The sequence below is a fragment of the Orcinus orca genome, chromosome 16 (assembly GCF_937001465.1).
Source record: "Orcinus orca chromosome 16, mOrcOrc1.1, whole genome shotgun sequence".
NCBI lineage: Eukaryota > Metazoa > Chordata > Mammalia > Artiodactyla > Delphinidae > Orcinus > Orcinus orca.
The window spans coordinates 23,888,610-23,908,470 of record NC_064574.1 but is presented as its reverse complement, the minus strand read 5'-3'; the positions used below and the strand labels follow the sequence as shown (position 1 = coordinate 23,908,470).

The 19,861-nt window shown below is 52.5% G+C and overlaps 1 protein-coding gene and 1 long non-coding RNA gene across 5 annotated transcripts in view; one reads left to right on the top strand and one right to left on the bottom strand.

The window, feature by feature from the left end:
* Nucleotides 1–3,800: 3,800 nt before the first annotated feature.
* Nucleotides 3,801–19,861, top strand: part of EPB41L1 (erythrocyte membrane protein band 4.1 like 1) — a 127,281-nt gene continuing 111,220 nt past the window's right edge. The window contains exons 1-2 of one of the 3 annotated variants that reach the window (XM_049699322.1): nt 3,801–3,819; nt 4,150–4,237. The gene's annotated coding sequence lies outside the window, so the exon portion shown is untranslated. Of the gene's footprint in view, nt 3,820–4,081; nt 4,238–19,861 lie in introns of those variants that run through there. The other 2 variants (XM_049699321.1, XM_033433644.2) reach the window with 2 other exon arrangements.
* LOC117202466 (uncharacterized) lies at nt 9,259–14,633 on the bottom strand. 2 transcript variants are annotated; one of them, XR_004484824.2, is made up of 3 exons: nt 13,221–14,633; nt 12,866–12,943; nt 9,259–12,228 (listed from the first exon to the last, which is right to left on the bottom strand). It is a non-coding gene; the product is annotated as an uncharacterized LOC117202466 (long non-coding RNA). The 2 variants fall into 2 exon arrangements; XR_004484823.2 differs by having other exon boundaries at nt 12,866–14,633.

Genomic DNA, 19,861 nt, shown 5'->3' with positions numbered 1-19,861 from the left:
CACGGGTGTCCTCATCTATAAAATGGGGATAATAATTAGAGCTACCTCCCAGGGTGAGAAAGCTATGTAAGTGCTTAGCACACAGTGCTCAATAATATTGGCTGTTTTCATACGCGTAGATGATACTTATTATTTAAGGGAAGGACCACAACCGGTGTCATTTGGGAACATTAAAAGGAGGGGAACAGAGTCTAACTTTTCCTAGAACTGATTGCTTCCCTTAGCCAAGTATGAGGTGTGGCTCAAAGGAATGAGGAAGCAGTTCATGTGGTGACAGCACACAGCACGCTGTCTTCACAGATCTTCGGGGAGTAGTAGAGAGGTTAGCTGACGCTCCCCAAAGATCAGAGGTCCTTGTCCCCTGAGCCCACCCCCTACACATGCAGTCCATTGACTCCTTCTTGTCCATTCCTACCAATCTAGTCACCAAGTTCTGGGGAGGCAGCGTTTGTAATAATAATGATAGTATGAGCCTAGTGATATTGTTCCTTTGAAGTGTATAAAGGCTGTCTACTACATTTTCCCAGTTAGCCTTCATAATCTCTTTCCCATAAACAGAATCCAGAGTTAGCAGGGACTTGGAGATTATTCTGCATTTCACAGATGGGGAAACTGAAGTCCAGAGAAGGGAAGGGATTTACCCCATACCCCACAATAAGTTAATGGCAGAGGCAGAACTAAAACCTGTAGCTCCTGACTTCCAGCCCAGGGCCAGTGCTTCTGTCAACACACACCTGTCCTTGGCCTTCCATTCCCACTGCCACCTAATGGACCACTGCAATGGTTCCTAACTGGTCCTCCCTGCCTCTGGTCCCTTCATATCAATCTGTTCTATATATACAGCCAGGTAACTGTCTGGAAGCATGGCCTTGATCTTGTCTTTCCCCTTCTAATAGAACTTGCTCATTTTTCGGTTTGAAGGGTCATCTGGTTCCTAGTTCAGCCTCCAGTTGAAGACCCAAGCTTTCTTTGAATACATTTATTGGCAGGGAGTTCATCACTCCCAGGGTGGTCCATTGTTTTCTTGGATCGTGTTGACTGTTAGAGATCTTTATAATCTGAAGTTCTCCTCCTGGATGTCCATACACCGGAGCTGAGTGGAATTCTTTCACATCCATTTGTCAGCAAATTTGTGTTTAATATGAGCCAGGTCCTGGGTGGATTAAGTGCTGAGGGGAACAGAAAGAGGAATTAGACATGGAGAGGGGGGCTTAGGGGTTCACAGAGTTTTTAATTTTGTTTACTAGACCTAAATGATAAGAAACAAATCAAATCCCCTTTCTGTATGACAGCCCTTCAGACGTTTGGAGACAGCCACTATATCCTCCAGTGCTTTACCTTCTCAAGGATAGTTAACTCATTCACCGCACAACATGGCATCCAGGTCCTCAGCATCTGGTCTCTTCTAGACTTGCTCCAGTGTGACAGTGTACTCCTCAGAACGTGGGGCTGAGCTGAGCCCCGTGGTCCAGGTGTGATCAGCCCAGGGCAGCACAGAACCTCTAACAGAGGCTAACAGAGTTAGAACCACAGCGGTTCTGCTCCGCGGCATGTGGGATCTTCCCAGACCAGGGATTGAACCCGTGCCCCCTGCATTCGCAGGTGGATTCTTAACCACTGCGCCATCAGGGGAGTCCCTCCTCTTCTTCCTTTTTTCTTTCCTCCTTCCCTCCCTTCCTTCTCTCTTATTTTGCAGCCACATTGCATTGTTGAGCTTGAGGTCAATTCAAACCTGTAAGTCATTTTCACCGGAACTGCTCTTAATCTAGATTCTTTCTACCCTGTATTTTGGGCACTTGTCCAATATGGCAGCCACTAGCCCCATGTGACAATTTACATTTAAAGTACTTAAAAAGAAAAAAAGAAAAAAAAAGTTAAAATTTTAAAATTAATTGAAATTAAAATTTAAGTTTCTCACTTGTAGGAGCTACATTTTAGGGGCTGAACAGCCACAGGTGGCTAGTGGCTACTACATCAAACAATGCCAATTTAGGACATTTCCATCATCACAGAAAGTTTTGTGGGACTGCTGTGGTTTGGACTGAAGGGCAGGAGTTTACATTTATCCCTTGTGGTACCTCATCTTGTTAGTTCCAGCTCAGCTCCAAGGCTGCCGAGACCTTTTGGAAACTAATTTTGGTTTCTGGAGTGTTTGAGGGCCCTCCCAACTTCCTGATGGCTGTAGATATGATTAGCGTTTCATGCCTTATTCTGCTTCATCTAAAACCACTGATAAAAATGCCCAGCACAGCAGACAGAGCTGCAACCAAGCCCTGCACACGGCCCTCTGCACTCCAGCCTCAGTCATGCAATAGTTTAACAGATGAGCCTATATTCCAGGCCCTGTGTACTGGGTACTGGGTACACATAGCGAGACAGAAGACGGCAAGTAAAGAGTCATGCTGCGGTGGGTGCCCTAAGAATTCAAATGCCTTTGCCTCGCATTCAGGCCTGCTTCTCTCTGGCCTGTGGTAGTTAAGTGCAGGCTTGGGAATCAGCTTCCTGGGTTTGGATCCTGGCTCTGCCACTTTATAAACTATGTAATATCTTTGTGTTTCAGTTTCCTAAAAAATAACCTCCATCCCACAGTGTTGTTATAGGATTAAATGAGTTAGTGCAAGTAAAGCTCTTAGAACAGTGCCTGGAATACAGTAAGTGCTCCAAACACATTAGCTATGATTAGTTCTCATGATTAATTATAATTTTCCCCTGGACAAGCCATACTCAGTCCTGCTTTGGGGTCTCAGTGCCCTCACTTCTGCCCTCTTTTAGTTTGTGGAAGTCTTTCCAGGCCCAAACTAGGCCTGCCCTCCTTGATTTCTTATGTTCTTAGCTGCTCACCTGGCACTTAGTATCCTATACTGGAGGGGGGATCGCAGTGAAGAACTTGAATAATTGTTGGGCTTCATCTTGGTTCTGCGCTGCCTGCTGGAGAGTCCTAGGACACGCTTTCATCTATAAAATGGGGATGATCACAGCTGCTGCATAGGACCACGGTCAGGGCTAAGTGAGACAAAGTAGGTGAGAGTTCCTGCACTTAGTAGGCCTTTTCATCCAGTAAAACCTCTGAAAGTGCTTCTTCCACGTCTCTGTGTTTTATGTAGTATCTAACAAAGGAGGTCAGGCTCATTATTCCCTGCAGCTCTGGAGGGCCTGTCCCTGTCCCAGGAGCCCTGGGCAGGAATTCCCCGTTTCTTCTTCTATGTAATGTGGATACCTAATCTGTTCCCCACCTTCTCCTCGCTGCTATCTCAGGCTTGCTGACCTTGGGGTGGTTCCTCCCCCCCCCCCCCAGCCTCAGTCTTTACTAGGACCTGAAGGAGCACCTATAAGGGCAGTGGTGATTTTAACTCTAATTTAGGAAAGCTCTTTACTTTGGGCGTGCCTGCGATTGTGGAGGGTGGGCGTCGGCGCCCAGAGCCAGGGTCCAGCCCTTGGGGGTCCCCTCCCCAAGGGTCCAGAGGTATCGCCACCTGAGGTGGGGTTGGAATGCGCGGCGCGGTCTTCCTCGAGCTCGGGCCGCGGGAACAATGGGAGGGCGGCGGGGAGGCGGGTGGGCGTCGGCCAGGTCAGGGCTGGAGGTGGAGGAGGCCGGCGAGCTGGGCGCCGGGCCGTGGGGTTAGCCCGGGGCACCGGGCCGAGAGCCGAGGCGTCTGGGCCAGGGAAAACCGAGGTTGGCGCTGGCTGGGACCAGGAGGGGGCGGGGGGCGGGGCCCGAGCCCACCGGGCTGGGACGGGAAGGGCGAGGGGGCCCAGGGTGGGGTCTCCTCTTCGTCGCCCCGCCGCTCGCCCCAGCCTCCGAGCTCCGCGGCGACACAGGTAGGCGCCGGCCCACGTTGGGGAGCGGGCGGCGGGTCACCAGCGCCAGGCGGGCTCGCAGGGCTCAGCCCCCTCCTTTCCTCCTCTCCCCAGGGGCCCGCGCGGCTCCTCCCTACGCGCGGCCCCGGCTCAGGCGGCGCTCCTCCGGGTTGCTAGCTCGCTCGCCCGTGGCTGCCGCGGCGGCCGGGATCGCCGCCGCTTCCTCTTGGGGAGCCGGCCGGGGCGGGGCGGAGGGGGGAGACCGGGTGAAGGGGGCGGGCGGAGAGGGGGCTGCGCCGCGGGAGGGAGGGAGCTAGCGAGCAAGCGAGCGAGCGGGGCATTTGTGCGCAGCTCAAGTGCGCCTCGGAGCCCGCCGAGCGGCCGCGGGACAGACCGACCGAGGACAGACAGCGCCCGGAAGCCGCGCCGCCGCAGCCAGGTTAGCCGCCTCCTCCGGGCCCCGGGGACCCCGCCGCGTCTGGGCTGGTGTGTGTGGGGAGGGTGATCACCGAGGGCTCCAGGCTCGGTTTCCCGTCCTCGAGCACTGACAGGCCGGCGGGCAGGCTCCGGGGGGCTGGACAGCACCGAGGCGGGGGGCGGGCGCGTGAGCCGGGAGGCGGGGGGCGGGCGCCCGAGCCGGGAGCCCCGGGCCTCGGTTTGTGCGTTTCAGTGCTGGCGCGGTATGTGTGTCGGGGTCCATGTCGCCGGGTGTGTGCTGGGTGTGAGCGCGCGTGTGCCCGTGGGTCTGTGCAAGTGGATGATCGGTGTGTGCGCGCGTGCGTGTGTGCAGCGGGTGTGCATCTGTGTGTGTGTGAGAGGGTGTGTGCCCTGTGTGTCTCCGCGCGTCTGGGCTGGGCGGTGTGTGTGCGCGCGTCTATGCGTGAATGTGTTTATGAGAGGGTGTGTCTGAATGTGTAGCCGAGTGCGTGTACATTTGGATGAGGGTGTGTGCCAGTGGCTTCGCTTGTGGCTGGAACCTGTGGCGGAGTGTGTGTGTGTGCGCGCGCGCCACTGTGAGTCCCCGTGTGTGCGCGTGTGAGGGCGGGTGTGCACCCGCGTAGCCCCGCGTAGCCCCCGTGTGCGTGTGCGCGGCTTTGTCTCCGCACAGCCTGGAGGAAGGGGTGGGGGCGGCGGCCGAAGCGCTGCCGTCGCCGGGAACCGGGCACCTGGCCGGGGCAGAGGGCGGCGGCAGCGTCCCCGCTGGGCCTAGACTCCTTGCCGGCAGGTGGGCGGCCACACCCCGGGGGCCGGAGGGAGCCGGGCTGACAGAGGGGCCCGCTGGAGCGGAGGGCGTGTCCTGCCTGGAGCCCGGGTGTGTGTGTTGGTGATGGTGGAGACAGCGGTCCCCAGGCTGGTGACCCAGTCGGTTCAGGGATCCATTTCCTGTCGTGGTGCGGGGACAGTCGGCCAGAGCCAGACTGGGCCTGGCCAGCTCAGCCGCACTCCCATCCTCACCCCTCCCAGCTCCCTGGGGTAGAGCCGCACCTTAGGTGCCCTGAAGGGAGGAGGGAGAACCACTCTCTTAAAGGGCCAGTGCCCCCCCCCAAGGAACGCCCCCTCAGATGTCTACTTTGAGAGAGGTCTCTGGGTGTGTCTTACTCCGTTCTTCATGTATCGGTGCAGCGCATGCATTTGGAGATGTGTGCATGTGTGTGTTTCTTGTGCATTTGGGGGTGCAGATGTATTTTATCAGTGAACAGTGAATAATGCATCTCTTGAAGTCTATGTGTATGTGTTTCTTAATGAGTTTTAGTATATTTGTTTTTATGTACACATAACTGTTTGTATGTTAGTGAGTCTGTGCATGTGGGTTTGCAAGATAAGTGGCATTTTGCTGCCAACTGGGATAGGATAGAAAAATTTTGTCCAGGGCCACCCTATTTTAGAAAAACTGGGTGAAAAGGTGGTTTGGAAATTTAGCCCCCGGCTTTGTGGGTTTCAGATGCTGTTACTGAAATGTAGGTAGACTGGGATTAGACTGGATATGAGGATAGAAACCGAGACTCTTACAAGAGGAAGGAAGTGTTCTGGAAGAAGGCTATCCAAGTGTAAGAATTCACCCTCCACTTCCAGTTCTTCTTCCCTAGAACTTCACCTCCCCCTCTGCTACTCAGCTTGCCAGGATAAAGTGCACAGGATTTGGAGTGTAAAGGGAGGGAGCTGGGAGTGTGAAAGGAAGGAGGGTGGATGGGTGATAGGATTGGGGGCCAACAGCAGATTTTTGCAATTTTAAAAATGTTTCCCTACTGAAGGCAGCAGAAGCTGGGGGAAAGCTGAGCTTGCTGTCCCCTTTCCTGAATCCCTTTCCCAGGGCAGGAAAGGCTCTGGTCTGCAGCTCAGGAGCCCTGGAATTTGGTGCAGGGGTTTCCTTTGGACTTTGGTCAAACCTTTCATGTTTTTACCTGTTCACTCAACACATTTTTATTGAGCTTCTCTTATATAAGGGTCTAAACCCCCTAAGCCTCAGTTTCCCTAGCTGAGCAGCTAGTAGGCTGGATTCTGAGACTTTGAGTCCCCTTCCCTTTCTCAGAGTGCTAGAGTTTGTCTCATTGTTACCCACATTTAGGAATCTACCCTTTTAGGTTACCCAGATTTAGGAATCTACCCTTTTAGCTCCCAAGGATCCTGGCCATGGGCCCCACTCACCACTCCTCCTTGCCCTCGTATATTCTAGTCTAGAGCAGTGGTTCTCAAAGTATGGTCACCCCACCAGCAGCAGCAGGGTTACCTAGGATCTAGTTAGAAATACAAATTCTTGGGGCTCCCGCCAGATCTACTGAATCAATAACTCTGGGGGTGGGGCCCAGCAGTCTATGTTTTAACAAACACAGGAAATCCTGATTCACATTAGAGCTCAAGAGAGGTGCAGGCAGGGAGCTGGAACCTCCTATAGGATGAAACACCTGGAAAGCATCTCCTGCCCCCTTCCACACACATACCTGAAGTAGCTGACAGCCCTAACCTGGCAAGTAGAGGTTCTGGCTTCAAGTCCCAGGTCTTCCTTGTGATCTTGGACAAATCACGCCTTCACAAAATAATTCAATGACTTGTTGACAGCATCTGCTCTGGGCTAGGTTCTGAGCAAGGGGTTTCCCTGCTCTGCTTCGTTTCTCCATTTCTTACGTTGATTTACAAGGCCTGCCCACCTCTCTAGCAGCCAGTCACTCTGGCCTTCTTTTAGTTCATCTAGGCAGCAGGAGCTCTTTTGCCTCTGGGATTTTGCACATGCTGTTCCCTCCGTCTACCACACCCTTCCCCTGCTTCTTTTTTTTTTTTTTCAGTACGCAGGCCTCTCACTGTTGTGGCCTCTGCAGTTGCGGAGCACAGGCTCCGGACGCGCAGGCTCAGCGGCCATGGCTCACGGGCCCAGCCGCTCCGCAGCACATGGGATCTTCCCGGACCGGGGCACGAACCCGTGTCCCCTGCATCGGCAGGCGGACTCTCAACTACTGCGCCACCAGGGAAGCCCCCCCTGCTTCTTATGTTGGTTAACTCCCACTCTTCAGATTTCAACTGAAGAATCACTTTCTCAGGGGAGCCTTCACCAACAACTCCTTTAAGATAACTCAGTTTTTCCTGTTATACCTTCTTATAGCTCCCTGTATTTCATAACACTTATGAGATAAGTAATTATACATGAACTTGTTAGTTGTTTGTCTCTCCTCACTGGATTGAAAATGCCATCTGGGCACAAACTTGCTTATCAGTCTTCCTAGTGCCACCACACCATGTCTGGCTTATGACTGGTGTTCAATAAATTTGTTGAATGGTTGACTTTCTAATATGGGAGATGGTATTAAAGGATACCCTTTGTCCTCTCGAGGCCTGACATTGTAATATCTAAGCAGTCTTCATACTTTTCTTTTTTGGCTGCGTCAGATCTTAGTTGCAGCACGCGGGCTTCTCTCTAGTGTGGCGTGTGGGCTCCAGAGCGCATGGGCTCTGTAGTTGCAGCACACAGGCTCTCTAGTTGTGGCGTGTGCTCAGTAGATGTGGTGCGCGGCTTAGTTGCCCCGCAGCATGTGGGATCTTAGTTCCCCAACCAGGGATCGAACCTGCGTCTCCTGAATTGGAAGGTGGATTTTTAACCACTGGACCACGAGGGAAGTCCCCAGTCTTCAGACTTTGTTGAAGTAGATTCATCTGGTTTTTTTTACTGCTAAGTCGCCTGGCTATAGATTTGAGCCCCTGTTGTGTGGCCAGGCCTATGCTGGGCTCTGCTCTAGGGGAGACGGGAAAAAGCTCTCTAGGAGATACAGCCTACCTTGTTTTCTGTGTCCTCCTGGATTAAGATCCTGCAAGAATGAGAAGAGGAAGAACATTGAATAAGGAATCTAAAGATCTAGGTCCACATCTTGATACCTGACTGTGGGCAAGTCACTCTTCCTTTCTTGCTTGTTTCCTCGTCTGTAAAATGAGGGTATTAGGATGGATGGTGTACCTAACATCGGTTACCAGCACTGGCGCTAGAGTATGGAGCACTGTCTTCGCTACCTACTAGTTGTGTGGACTTGGACAAGTGACTTCATGTCTTCATTTTCTCACCTGTAAAACAGGATCAGTAATAGCATCCGTTTCAAAGGGTTGTCTTGAGAGTGAAATGAAGTAACATACGTGGAATGCTCGGCACAGTGCTGAGCACATAGTAAATATTTGGTAAATGGTAGCAATTGCTACTGTTATGGCTACTCCACAGTTCAACATTCTTGAATGCCTTTATACTGGGCCCTAGGCCTACAGTGACAGAAATGAATACAACAGTGTTCCCAGGCTGAGTGTGCAGGGCAGACCTGTAAAGATGGACAATGTACAAGGTGGCAAGGTATGGCTGTTCATGGAGGAAAATGTGGTTGGGCTGGATTTTATTTTCCAGGTAGTTGGAGCAGCATGTGCAAAGGCACCATGACTTGTTAGGGGAAATACAAATAGTTCCATGTGGTTGGAGCAGAAGGCGGTGAGGGGTGGGGACAGGTGGGGTGAGTGGCTGGAGATAAAGAGGAATTTGAGGCCAGATCTGGCACAGGCTGAAAAGCCTGGGTCCTACAGGTTGTGAAGAGTTAGGGAAGAAGATTAAGCTAGCCAGGAAGGATCGAATTTGCATTTCAAAACCACAGCTCTCCAGGTGGTGGTAGAGGCTGGCCTGGGTGGAGGGGGAGGATGGTCCGTCTGGAGGCGGGGCTCAAAGGGTACTTATGTGCACGATGGAAGGGCCCAGTGGGATGGCTAGACACCTGGGACATGGAAGAAGCCCAGTTGATGGACTTCAGGCCAGCCTGAACCAGGGAAGTGAAGGAGAGATGAGAAGGACTCCTCCATGGGCCCCAGGACTCCATTAACCTCCAAGGCTGCCTAATGAGTGGGAATCTGAAAAATGGAATTTAAGAGTCTCAGGTCTGCTGCTCAATGGACTCACTGTGTATTAATTTCCTAGGGCTGCTTATTGAAATACCACAATCTGGGTGTCCTTAAAAAGCAGAAATTTATTCTCTCGCAGTGTGGAGCTAGAAGTCAGAAAGCAGAGTGTTGGCAATGTTGGTTCCCTCTGAAAGCTCTGAGGTGGGTGGCAGGGGCATCTGTTCTGTGCCCCTCTCCTAGCTTCTGGTGGCGGCCAGTAATCCTTGGAGCTCCTTAGCTTGCAGCTGCATCTGCCTCTGTTGTCACATGGCTTTCTTCCCTTTCTCTGGTGTGTCTCTGTGTCATCTCTTCTTCTAAGGACACCAGTCATCTTGGGTTTAGGACCCACCCGTATCCAGCATGACCTCATTTTATTTTAACTTATTGCTTCCGCAAAGACTCTATTTCCAAATAAGGTCACATTCTGAGCGTCTGTGTAGACATGAATTTGGGGGGACACTATTCAACTCAGTACATACAGGAAGATGGAAAAGACTGCAGGTCTTGGAGTCCCACAAGCCCAGGTCCCAATCCAGGCTTTGCAATGGAGCAGCCATGAGGCTTTTTCTCAGCCTCAGTGTCCTCTTCTCTGAAACGGGGACAGTAGCACCTGCAGTGCCGGGTTGTGGTGGTGACACTTGGTCAAGATAACAGAAATGAGTGAGCCTAGTGAGGTGACGCACAGCAGGCACCCCGTAATTACTGCTTCTGCTTTGACTCCCCCTTCTCTACACTTAGTAGCCTGGACAAGCCACTTAAATCTTTTTTTTTTTAAATTAGTTTATTTATTTTTGGCTGTGTTGGGTCTTCGTTGCTATGTGCGGGCTTTCTCTAGTTGTGGTGAGTGGGGGCTACTCTTCGTTGCGGTGCACAGGCTTCTCATTGTGGTGGCTTCTCTTGTTGCAGAGCATGGGCTCTAGGTGTGCGGGCTTCAGTAGTTGCAGCACATGGGCTCAGTAGTTGTGGCTCACGGGCTCTAGAGCGCAGGCTCAGTAGTTGTGGTGCCTGGGCTTAGTTGCTCCGCGGCATGTGGGATCTTCCTGGACCAGGGCTCGAACCTGTGTCCCCTGCATTGGCAGGCAGATTCTTAACCACTGCGCCACCAGGGAAGTCACAAGCCACTTAAATCTTGCTTCACTTTCCTTATCTGCCAAATATGAATAATCATCGTCCAGCTCTACTTAAGTCACCAGATTGTGAATCCCAGGGGATAATGAGAAAGCTCTTTGTAAACTGCTTTAGAGTTTGTGGCTGTGTTTTTAAATTATAATCGTCATCTTCATAATAACCCTTGGCCATTGCCACATCCACGGCACTCTCAGCAGAGCCCAGCTCGGCACACTCCTCTTCTGAGGCAAGTCCTCTTTGCCCCTTTGTGCTCCAAGGTATCCTACCAGCAGGATAGCTGCTGTCGGAGTTGGGAGAACCTTAGAGAAACTCCTCGTCCTCCGTTGCCCTCATTAGCCAGAGGAAGGAAACATGCTCTGAGGGAAGTGACACCCCTCAGGTCACACAGCTGGTCAGTGGCAATCGGAACACCTCGTTTGTGGTTCCTGTTTAGAGTCTGAATGGTGCTTTTTCCCTAGTCGCAACTTCAGCCTCCGAAGCAGGACCTTGGGGCAGGTAGAGGCCTGGAGAGGGCTCCGCATGGGACCCTGAGGTGGGGACCCAGTGGGGGGAGTCCTGCTGAGTCAGGATCAGAATCCACAAGGGGGTCCCTGAGTCCTAAGTGAGCGACTAGTGCCTCTGCAGGCTGAATGGGCAAGTGGTTTTGTTCTCAGCCCGGCTCTGGCCGTCTCTGCCTGCTCCAGGGGAGGAGGCCGTCACGGGCAGGCAGCAGCCGCGTGGGGAGCCAGAGCCTGGAGGTAACCCAAGGCTTCAGTGTCCCTGCTGACAGCCAGGGCGGTGCTTCTCAGCAGACTGTGTCCCTTTAAGCCTTGCCTTGGCGGGCCTGGGGAGGCTCCGGGAAGGAGAGAAGGCTTATCCTGTGTTGGCAGCTTCCCTGAAGTCATCTTCCTTTCCCCCAAGCTGGGGAAGCCAGGCCGCCCCCACCCTTGATTTTCCTTTCCCTTCCTCCCTCCTCTTCTCAGTCTTCTTTCTCTCCCTTCCCCTACCTCCCCCTCCTCTCTCTCCCCATCATCTCTCTGGGTTAAAGCTCTAAAGATAAAGCCTCCAGACCCAGTTCCGGTGGGTGGTTTGGGGGTTGCTTGAGGCCACCTAAGAATTAGAAAGCCTAGAGTCTTCCTCGTCAGAGGCTCGCTCTGGTGACTGATAAACAAGTGCTTACATTTATTGGCTCACCATGTGCCAGGCCCCGTGCTCAGTGGTTTATGCGCCTTACGTCTTTTAATCCTTGCAACTACCCAGTGAGGCAGAGATTACGGTCCCCACTTTATTAAAGGAGGCTAAATAACTTGCCCAAGGCCTACCCAGTCCTCAGCCAGCAAGTGGCACAGTTGGATTTAAAGCCAGATCTAGCCAAAGCCCACAGGTGGTCTGGAGTCTTTCCTATACTGCCCCGGATGGAGGCTGTGAGAACGTTTAGGGGTCCACAGAGGGATGCACACTTGCTCAAATTTGGAGAACAGATTCTTGGCTCAGAGAGTGGGGTCTCCTGCTTCCTAAACCTATGCTGTCACCCCATCAGGGACTGGCCTTCCTACCAGGAAGGACAAGGCTCTGAGCCCCTCTGGTTCTAGGCAGCTGCCCACCTGTTGGAGAGATGCTGCGTCAAGAGCAGGTAACAGGGCAGGACTGCAGGCGCTTGGCTTTTTCTTTAGATGTTGTTTTGTCACTGGCCACCTCAGTTCTTCATTGATTATCTTGAGTCTCCCAATTAAATGAGCTTATCATCTGCAAAGCATGATAGTTTTATCTCCTCAGAAGGGTGCTTGGGGGCTTGGAGGTCCTCTGTCAGGCTCGGTGATGGAGGGGAGGGAGGCAGAGGCTGCAGCCAGGAAACGGAGATTCAGGAGCAGAGTTGTGTAGAAAGGAAAAGGAAGGGAGCCGGACCTGGCTGAGGGCTGGAGTGAGAGTCTGGAGAGAGGAAAAGAGCCTTTAGGCTGGGGTTGATAGGAACCCTCCTCCCGCCCCAAGTGCAGCCCAGGAGTCCGGACTCTCTCCCAGGCAGGGCTGCTGATCTCAGAACGTCAATTCAGAACCTAGCCAGCTGCAGTCAGCTTGCTGGGCCTCCTCTCACCCTCACCACGACCATGACCATGACCAGGGCCAGCTTGAGCAGGTGGCTCAACCAGAAAGGACCTTGATTAATGAGCAGTGGCTTTAAAACTTCTAGCCACAGAGCCCTCTCTATGTTCAATCTGTGAACCAGCTAAAAGGAGAGCGGCTGAGCACCACGTGGTGGGGGCCCTGGAATCAGCCTGTTTTAATAGGTTCCCGTCGAGGTGACTGGGACACAGAGGGTTCTCAGACTGCCCTCGGGGAACGCTGGTCTCAGATGTTTGTGAACTTCCGAAACGGCATGCACAATTCTCAGAGTGTTCCCTGTCCTTGGGAAAGGATCCACAGGCACCACGTGAGTCTCTGAGTCACGACCCAGAAAAGTTCAGAACTGCCGACTTCAGGGCTGTTTTGTTGAGTGGGAGCCTAATGACTGGAGAAGGTCGCTGGGGGGTCATGGCAGAGTGAAGCATTGAAGGCAGATTTCTCCTACCTCTCAGCACATGGCTGGTTCTGCTGCGAAGGGACTGCGAACCGGTCTCTTCCCCTATCTGGGCCTCAGTTTTCCCAGCTGTAAAAATGAGGGTTGGACAGGATAAGCCCAAGGTCCCACGCAGCTTTGATCTGTAGTTCTGGAAGCCAGGTCTCCTGCTGCCCAATTCACAGTCTTTGCCCCTTTCCTTGTTTCCTCCCCAGCATCACCCACTTCTGGTGGGGCCACTTCCTCCCTTCAGCATCTCCCATCTTGAGAGAGTCTGTACAGAGCCTGGATTCTAGCCCCTTGAGCCCCTTCTGGCAGACCATGCGCCCAGGCACTCAGCACTCTCTCCCTTTCCACGCCCGCTTACCAGAATGAATCAGCTGCCTGGGAGTCTGGGGACGCTCATGGTGGCCTCTCTTCAGGGCCAGACACCTGGGACCAGTGCCAAGGGGAGGGGCTTGGAGAATGCATTTGCTGTGGCTCCTGGGACACGCCCAGTGCTTACCTGTGTCTTTGCCCCAACTTCCTGGGTTCATCTCTGCCAGGAATGCCACACCCCGTCCTTCCCCAGTCACTGTTGAAATCCTGCCTGCCTTGTCAAGGCTCAGCTCAGATGCCAACCTCTGTCCCCCAAAGCCTTGTGAGCCCTCCCGTCCCCAACCCCACAGGGAGATTTGTCTTTCTGTCCTCTGCATTCCCTTAGCACCTTATCGGGTCTCCTCTGGGGACAAGTTCTGCTTGCTCTTGACTTTATCCTGGGACGTGGCTTGTCTCTCTTGCTAGATTGTGAGTTCCAGATGTCTCATGTAATATTCTGTGCTCCCAGCACCTAGCATAGGGCTTTGCACAGAGTAGGTACGCAATAGAAGGTTGTGAAGTTTTATTTATGGAATCTGCCTCTGGCCCTGGGCTGGGCTGGTTTCTATGGGACCCCCATAGCCCCATCACTGGCAGGTCACAGCTTCTCACATATCCCCTCCTTTATGTGTGGATTGGAGGGAGGCCAAGTAGGGCGGTGGATAAGAACTTAAATTCCAGGCTTAGGTCTGCCATCTCCTGGCTATGTGACCTTGGGCAAATCATTTCACCTCTCTGAGCCTCAATTTCCTCAGTTGAAGACAAAGGGGTAGGAATGACAAGTCTATGGGGGGCTTGGGAGGATGAACTGAAATGATACATGTAAAATGCTGAGATCTGAGCATTGTAAAGAATGAATGGTCAATAAGCAATTATAATTCATTATTTTTCAGGTAATGGTTATTATCGTTGTTTTAGCAGGCACCTACTGTGTTCTCACGGTGCTGGGGGGCAAGGGTGAGGGACAGAGACAAATAATTGCAGGAGTTCCTTGGTCTGCAGGGTCTTAAGGTCACATAGGGCTGGTAAGCCTCTCCTCTGGGGAGCAGTGTCTGGGAGAGACATGGCTGAGTGACTTGAGGAGTGAGTGATCAGTGTAGACTCCGTGCTGGAGGTTTGAGCTGGATGGGCAAGAAGTGGGAGGGGGCCGTGGGGAGCAGGGAGACAGGTATTCCCTGTGGAGATAAAGGAGGCGAGCGCCAGGCCAGGCATGGGAAAGTGGGGCGCATTCTTGGAGCGATGCGGGCAGGATGCAGGAAAGGGCAGAGTGGAAGGCGAGGCAGCTCTAGAACCTCCACTTAGAAGGGCCTTAGGGTCAGCACCCCAGATGGAGGGGGAGCTTCAAGCCTTGTTTCACCAAGAAGAAATTGGGGGAATGGTAGCTCATGATGCCGCTACTGAGAACGACAGAGAGAAGACTGGAAAGGTGGGGCAGAAATAAAAAGCTGGGGATTTATGGTGGAGGTAGGAGAGCCCAGTGAGCCCTCAGGGCCTTTGTCCCTCTGCCCAGGCTTGAGCTGAGAATGCTCAGGGGTGAGCTGTAGCTCCGGGCATCTGCGGGCCTGTTCTCGGAGTCTTTCTCGTAATATCAAGGCTGCCTGTTTCCCTGGCCAGGATCTGAACTCTGGTCTGTCTGAAGTTAAAACGCAAACTGATCCCAGAAATGTCAGAATCTCTAAATATCTGGAGAAGCGATCTCTTAATCCACGCCCCCTCACCACCACATTACACAGATGGGAAGCAGAGGTCCAGAAGCGGGAGGCCCCGCCCAAGGACGCAGAGTGAACGGGCCACAGTGAGTTTTGCTCCAGCCTGGTGTGGGCTTTTGTCGTTTGTAGGCCTGGGTTAGGGGAAGAGGGTGAGGAGGGGGCCCGAGGAGGGGGCCCAAGGAGGGGTGTAAATGACAAACAAATGCCAAATTAGGAGCCGTCGGTTGCCAGGGTGTGTGTGTGATCCCAGGTGAGTAGGATGTGAGTGGGCTGGAGCCGTCATCATCCCGGGCTTTCCTTCCCGGAAAGGAAAAAGGGCCACATAGGTGGGATCCAGGGGAATATTGGGATGTGGGGGAGTTCAGGGGGTGGCCTGAGAAGAGGAGGCTGTTGCCAAGCAGCGAGAGACAAGACTATATTACAGCGGCACAGAGCATCCCAGCCTCTTGGGCCTGGCCTTGTACAGCCCTGTAGGTGATACCGTAGTGTTATCTGTCACCCCTTGTTTATGGGGAAGAATGAGGGCTGCAAAGGTCACAGCTAGGAAGAGCAGCGCCAGGGCTGGGGGACTTCAAAGCCATTTCCTGGCATGTCCTGGGTGGCTGCCCTCCTGGTTCTCAGCCCAGCTTGGTCTCAGCAAGGACCCAGGACAAGTGAACTTTTGCCTTCCTTCATTTCTCCTCCATCACTCCACCCCCTTATTTGTTAATTAGAAATATTTATTGAGCACCTACTATGTGCCAGGAGCTGTCTGTGACCTTATAGAACTTATGCTGTCACCCCTTAGCTGCCCCACACTGGTAGGTTGGGACCAGAAGGAGGAAGTGGGTTGCTTCACTAAACACCCCTTTCTCCCTTCACACCAAGCCCTTCCCCTCTATCCCCTTCCAAGTCCATCTACCCCAGATGGGACTTTTTTTTTAAATTTTTTATTTTTTTGCTGTACGCGGACCTCTCACTGTTGTGGCCTCTCCCGTTGCGGAGCACGGGCTCCGGAGCGCAGGCTCAGCGGCCATGGCTCACGGGCCCAGCTGCTCCGCGGCATGTGGGATCTTCCCGGACCAGGGCACGAACCCGTGTCCCCTGCATCGGCAGGTGGACTCTCAACCACTGAGCCACCAGGGAAGCCCCAGATGGTACTTTTTGCTGGAATTGCCTCCTGCTGAAATGGAAACCAATCAGAGTTAATTGTTAAACCTAATAACTGGCGAGAGTTTCACCTGGTTAGGCTGCAGGGAGAGGGCTGACTGCTAGCTGTGCCCCCCAGGAGAGGGGTGGAGCTGCCCAGGTTTTTCTGGCCTATACCTGCCACCCTGTCCCTACTCTGGAATCTGCCGCCAGGGCCTGCTCCTCCCCTCCTCCCCGGGGGGTGAGAGGTGGACTGCCCCTTGGATCCTTTCCCTTGACTCCAGCTGAGGTGACCCTGGGAGGTGAGTACAGGCTCTGGCCCTAGTCCAGGGGCCTCTGGGTGAGTGTTCTTGGGCGAGATGTGGGGGAGGGCATGGCGCCGAGCCTAGGAGACCCAACCCAGAGGGCAGGCAGCCAGTGAAACTTGCTGGCTTTGCCTCCTGCTGGGTAGGGGTGGGGAGGGTTGGGAATTGTACCCTAGCGGCCTAAGCCCTGTGTGCAGGACCGTCACCCAGTGCAGCCCATGCCACTTCCTTCCCTTTCCCCTCTTCACTGGTTATCCTGTTAGGGGCCATTCTTTGCCATTTAGACTGGGACAGGAGGGAATTTAGTGGCAAAGGCTAGAAGCCTGAGCCCCAGACCGGGCCCCTGCCAAGCTTTAGGGACAGAGCTTAGGCTTCCAAGTCAGACAGGCTGTGGGTCAAACCTGGGGGACCTTGGAGTGATGGCCCATCTCTCGGAGCCATAGTGCCATCTGAGCAATGGGTACTCTGTCCCTTTGTCACCCGCGCTGTAAGTATAAAGGCACCAGAGGTCGATATTAATATCAGGCTCCATAGGGGGTTGGAATAAGTAGACACCATTCTATTGACATTCAACTTTATTTTGGGAGGCCTAGCTCTGGCTTAGGGCCAGGGAGGCCACCAGTCCCGCCCTCTAGGACTTGACTGTTAGAGCTGCCCCATACGGTAGCCACCAGCCACGTGAGACTACTGAGCACTTGGAATGTGGCTGGTGTCACCGAGGAACTGAATTTGTAATCTTATTTAATTTTAGTTAATTTAAAAATTAAAAAGAATATTCCAGTTATTGGAAAACTTCTGTGTATGTTTGTGAACTTAGATTTGTGCAAACACTTTTTCAATTGTCAAGGCTAAGACACTGTAAATATCTGATGAAAATTTAGTGTGAGAATCGAGATGTGCTGTAAGCGTAAGGTGTACACTGGATTTAGAAGACTTAGTATGAAAAAAAAGATTGTAAAATATTTCAGTAATACTTTTGGATTTTTTCTTTTTTGGTGGGGGTGGGTCTCAAGGCTTGTGGGATCTTAGTTCCCCAACCAGGGACTGAACCTGGGCCCCCAGCAGTGGAAGCGCAGAGTCCTAACCACTGGACTGCCAGGGAATTCCCTCAATAATACTTTTGATATTGATGACATGTTAAATAAATATACTATTAGGGCTTCCTTGGTGGCGCAGTGGTTGAGAGTCCGCCTGCCGATGCAGGGGACGCGGGTTCGTGCCCCGGTCCGGGAGGATCCCACATGCCGCGGAGCCGCTGGGCCCGTGAGCCATGGCCGCTGAGCCTGCACGTCCGGAGCCTGTGCTCCGCAACGGGAGAGGCCACAACAGTGAGAGGCCCGCGTACCGCAAAAAAAAAAAAAAAAAAAAAAAAAAAAAAAAGAAATATACTATTAAAATTAATTTCACCCACTCCTTTGTACTCTTTTAAATGTGGCTACTGGAAACTTTTAAATTACATATTTGGCTTGTATTATGTTTTGATTGGACAGCTCTGTTCTACCCTAAGTTGAGTTGGACACATTTGAATAATCATACAAGAAAATAGAGCCTAGTTATTCGGGGAGGTTTGGGGGTGAAGGTGAAGTCGAGATATTCCCCCACTCACCACCCCCCATACCTGGGCCACACTCCATGGTGGAATGTTACGCAGAATAACTCCATAGCCTCAAAGATAAGATCAGGGCTTCTGGTGTCAGATGAAGAGCCCCTGTCTGGGTGGCCATGCTATGCACTTGCTCTGTGGGTGACCTTAGGCAAGTCACTTCACTTTGCTGAACCTTAGTCTATCATCTGTAAATCTAGGCTAAGGGTGGGATTTATCTCGTTGATGGAGGGGATCACCTGAGATATAATCCAAGTGCACGCTTAGCACAGTGCCTGCACATTTGCACGGCAGAGTCTTAGCTGTGGCAGTGGTGACTACTACTCCTGGTTGTGGGAGTTGTTGCTAGTGCTGTTGCATCTATCAGCTTGGATTCAGTTATTCCATTTGTCCAAATGGGACATGGGTCAGAGGGAAAGGAGGAGTTAAAAGAGATTGAGGGTGGGAGCTGGGGTGGGGATTGCTTGCCTTTAGGGGTAGCTCCTTGGATCTTCTGGTTCTATAGGTGATCAGGCAAAGATGTGTGCCCATTTTATAGATGAGGAAGGTGAGGCCTGTTGAGGGGAAGTGACCTGGCTATATAGCCAGAACCTGAATGCAGGACTTCCCATGCCTATTGTAGGAATATTGGAGCCAGCGTTAAGAGTCCCCCTCTGGGGCTTGTGAGAGCAGGGCCTGACCAGGAGTCTGGCGCTTATGAGAAATGGTTATGAATAGTCTTCTATAACTGCAAGGGATCTCGACACCATTCAATACAACTGTCTCATTCTTGAGTTGAAGAAACAGAGACTTGAGTGTGTGTATGTGTGTGTGTGACCTCCCTAGGATCAGCCAGCAAGTTGGTGGCCAAGCTGGAACTGTTTCTGTTTGTTTAGATCCAGCCCTCAGCTCGGCCCTGGCGGGACGGATGGCCCTGCTTGTCAGCCCCTCCTCTCCTGCCCAGTCCCCAGTGAGCACTGAGAAAGAGGCTTTTGTTTCACCAGCTCCTTCTGGTTTCCTCTCAAGGTAGCTTCACCACCACCCTCACTCCATCTGCCCAGATTTGCATTTGTCCCTGTTCCAGGTTTAAAGGGCCCTGAAATCTGAAGCTTCTCCACACACATCTACTTTCTGGATAGCCGTGGGGGAGACCAGGGGATTTTTCATCAAGAAGGCCTAGGTTCAAATCCTTCTTCTACCATGAATTCCCTCTGAGGCTCTGGTCAAGTCACTTGTAATTTTTTTGTCTCAACATCTTCATCTAAAAAAGAGGAACCCAGGGGCTTCCCGGGTGGTGCAGTGGTTAAGAATCCACCTGCCAATGCAGGGGACACAGGTTTGAGCCCTGGACCGGGAAGATCCCACATGCTGCGGAGCAACTAAGCCTGAGCACTACAACTACTGAGCCTGCGCTCTAGAGCCCACGAGCCACAACTACTGAGGCTGCACGCCACAACTACGGAAGCCCGTGTGCCTAGAGCCCGTGCTCCGCAACAAGATAAGCCACCGCAATGAGAAGCCCACGCACCGCAACGAAGAGTAGCCCCCGCTCGCTGCAACTGGAGAAAAGCCCGCACACAGCAACAAAGACCCAACACAGCCAAAAATAAAATAAATAAAATTTTAAAATAAATAATAAAAAAAGAGGAACCCAAATGGTTAGCATATAACCGGGCAGTTAAGACCCTGAGCTCTGGGTCTCAGCCCTGTGCTGATTCTCTAATGATCTTCAGTGAGTCATTTCAACTCCCTGGGTCCCAGTGTCCACATCCGTAAATGGCGACTCCTCCTGGATTGTTGTGATAGGGAACTGTGCTGAGTTCTCCACATGTAGCGTCTCATTTAATCCTCCCGTTAGCCCTGGAAGCAGACACTATGACTCCTTTCCAAATGAGGAAACCGAGGCTCAGAGAAGTGAGGTGACTTG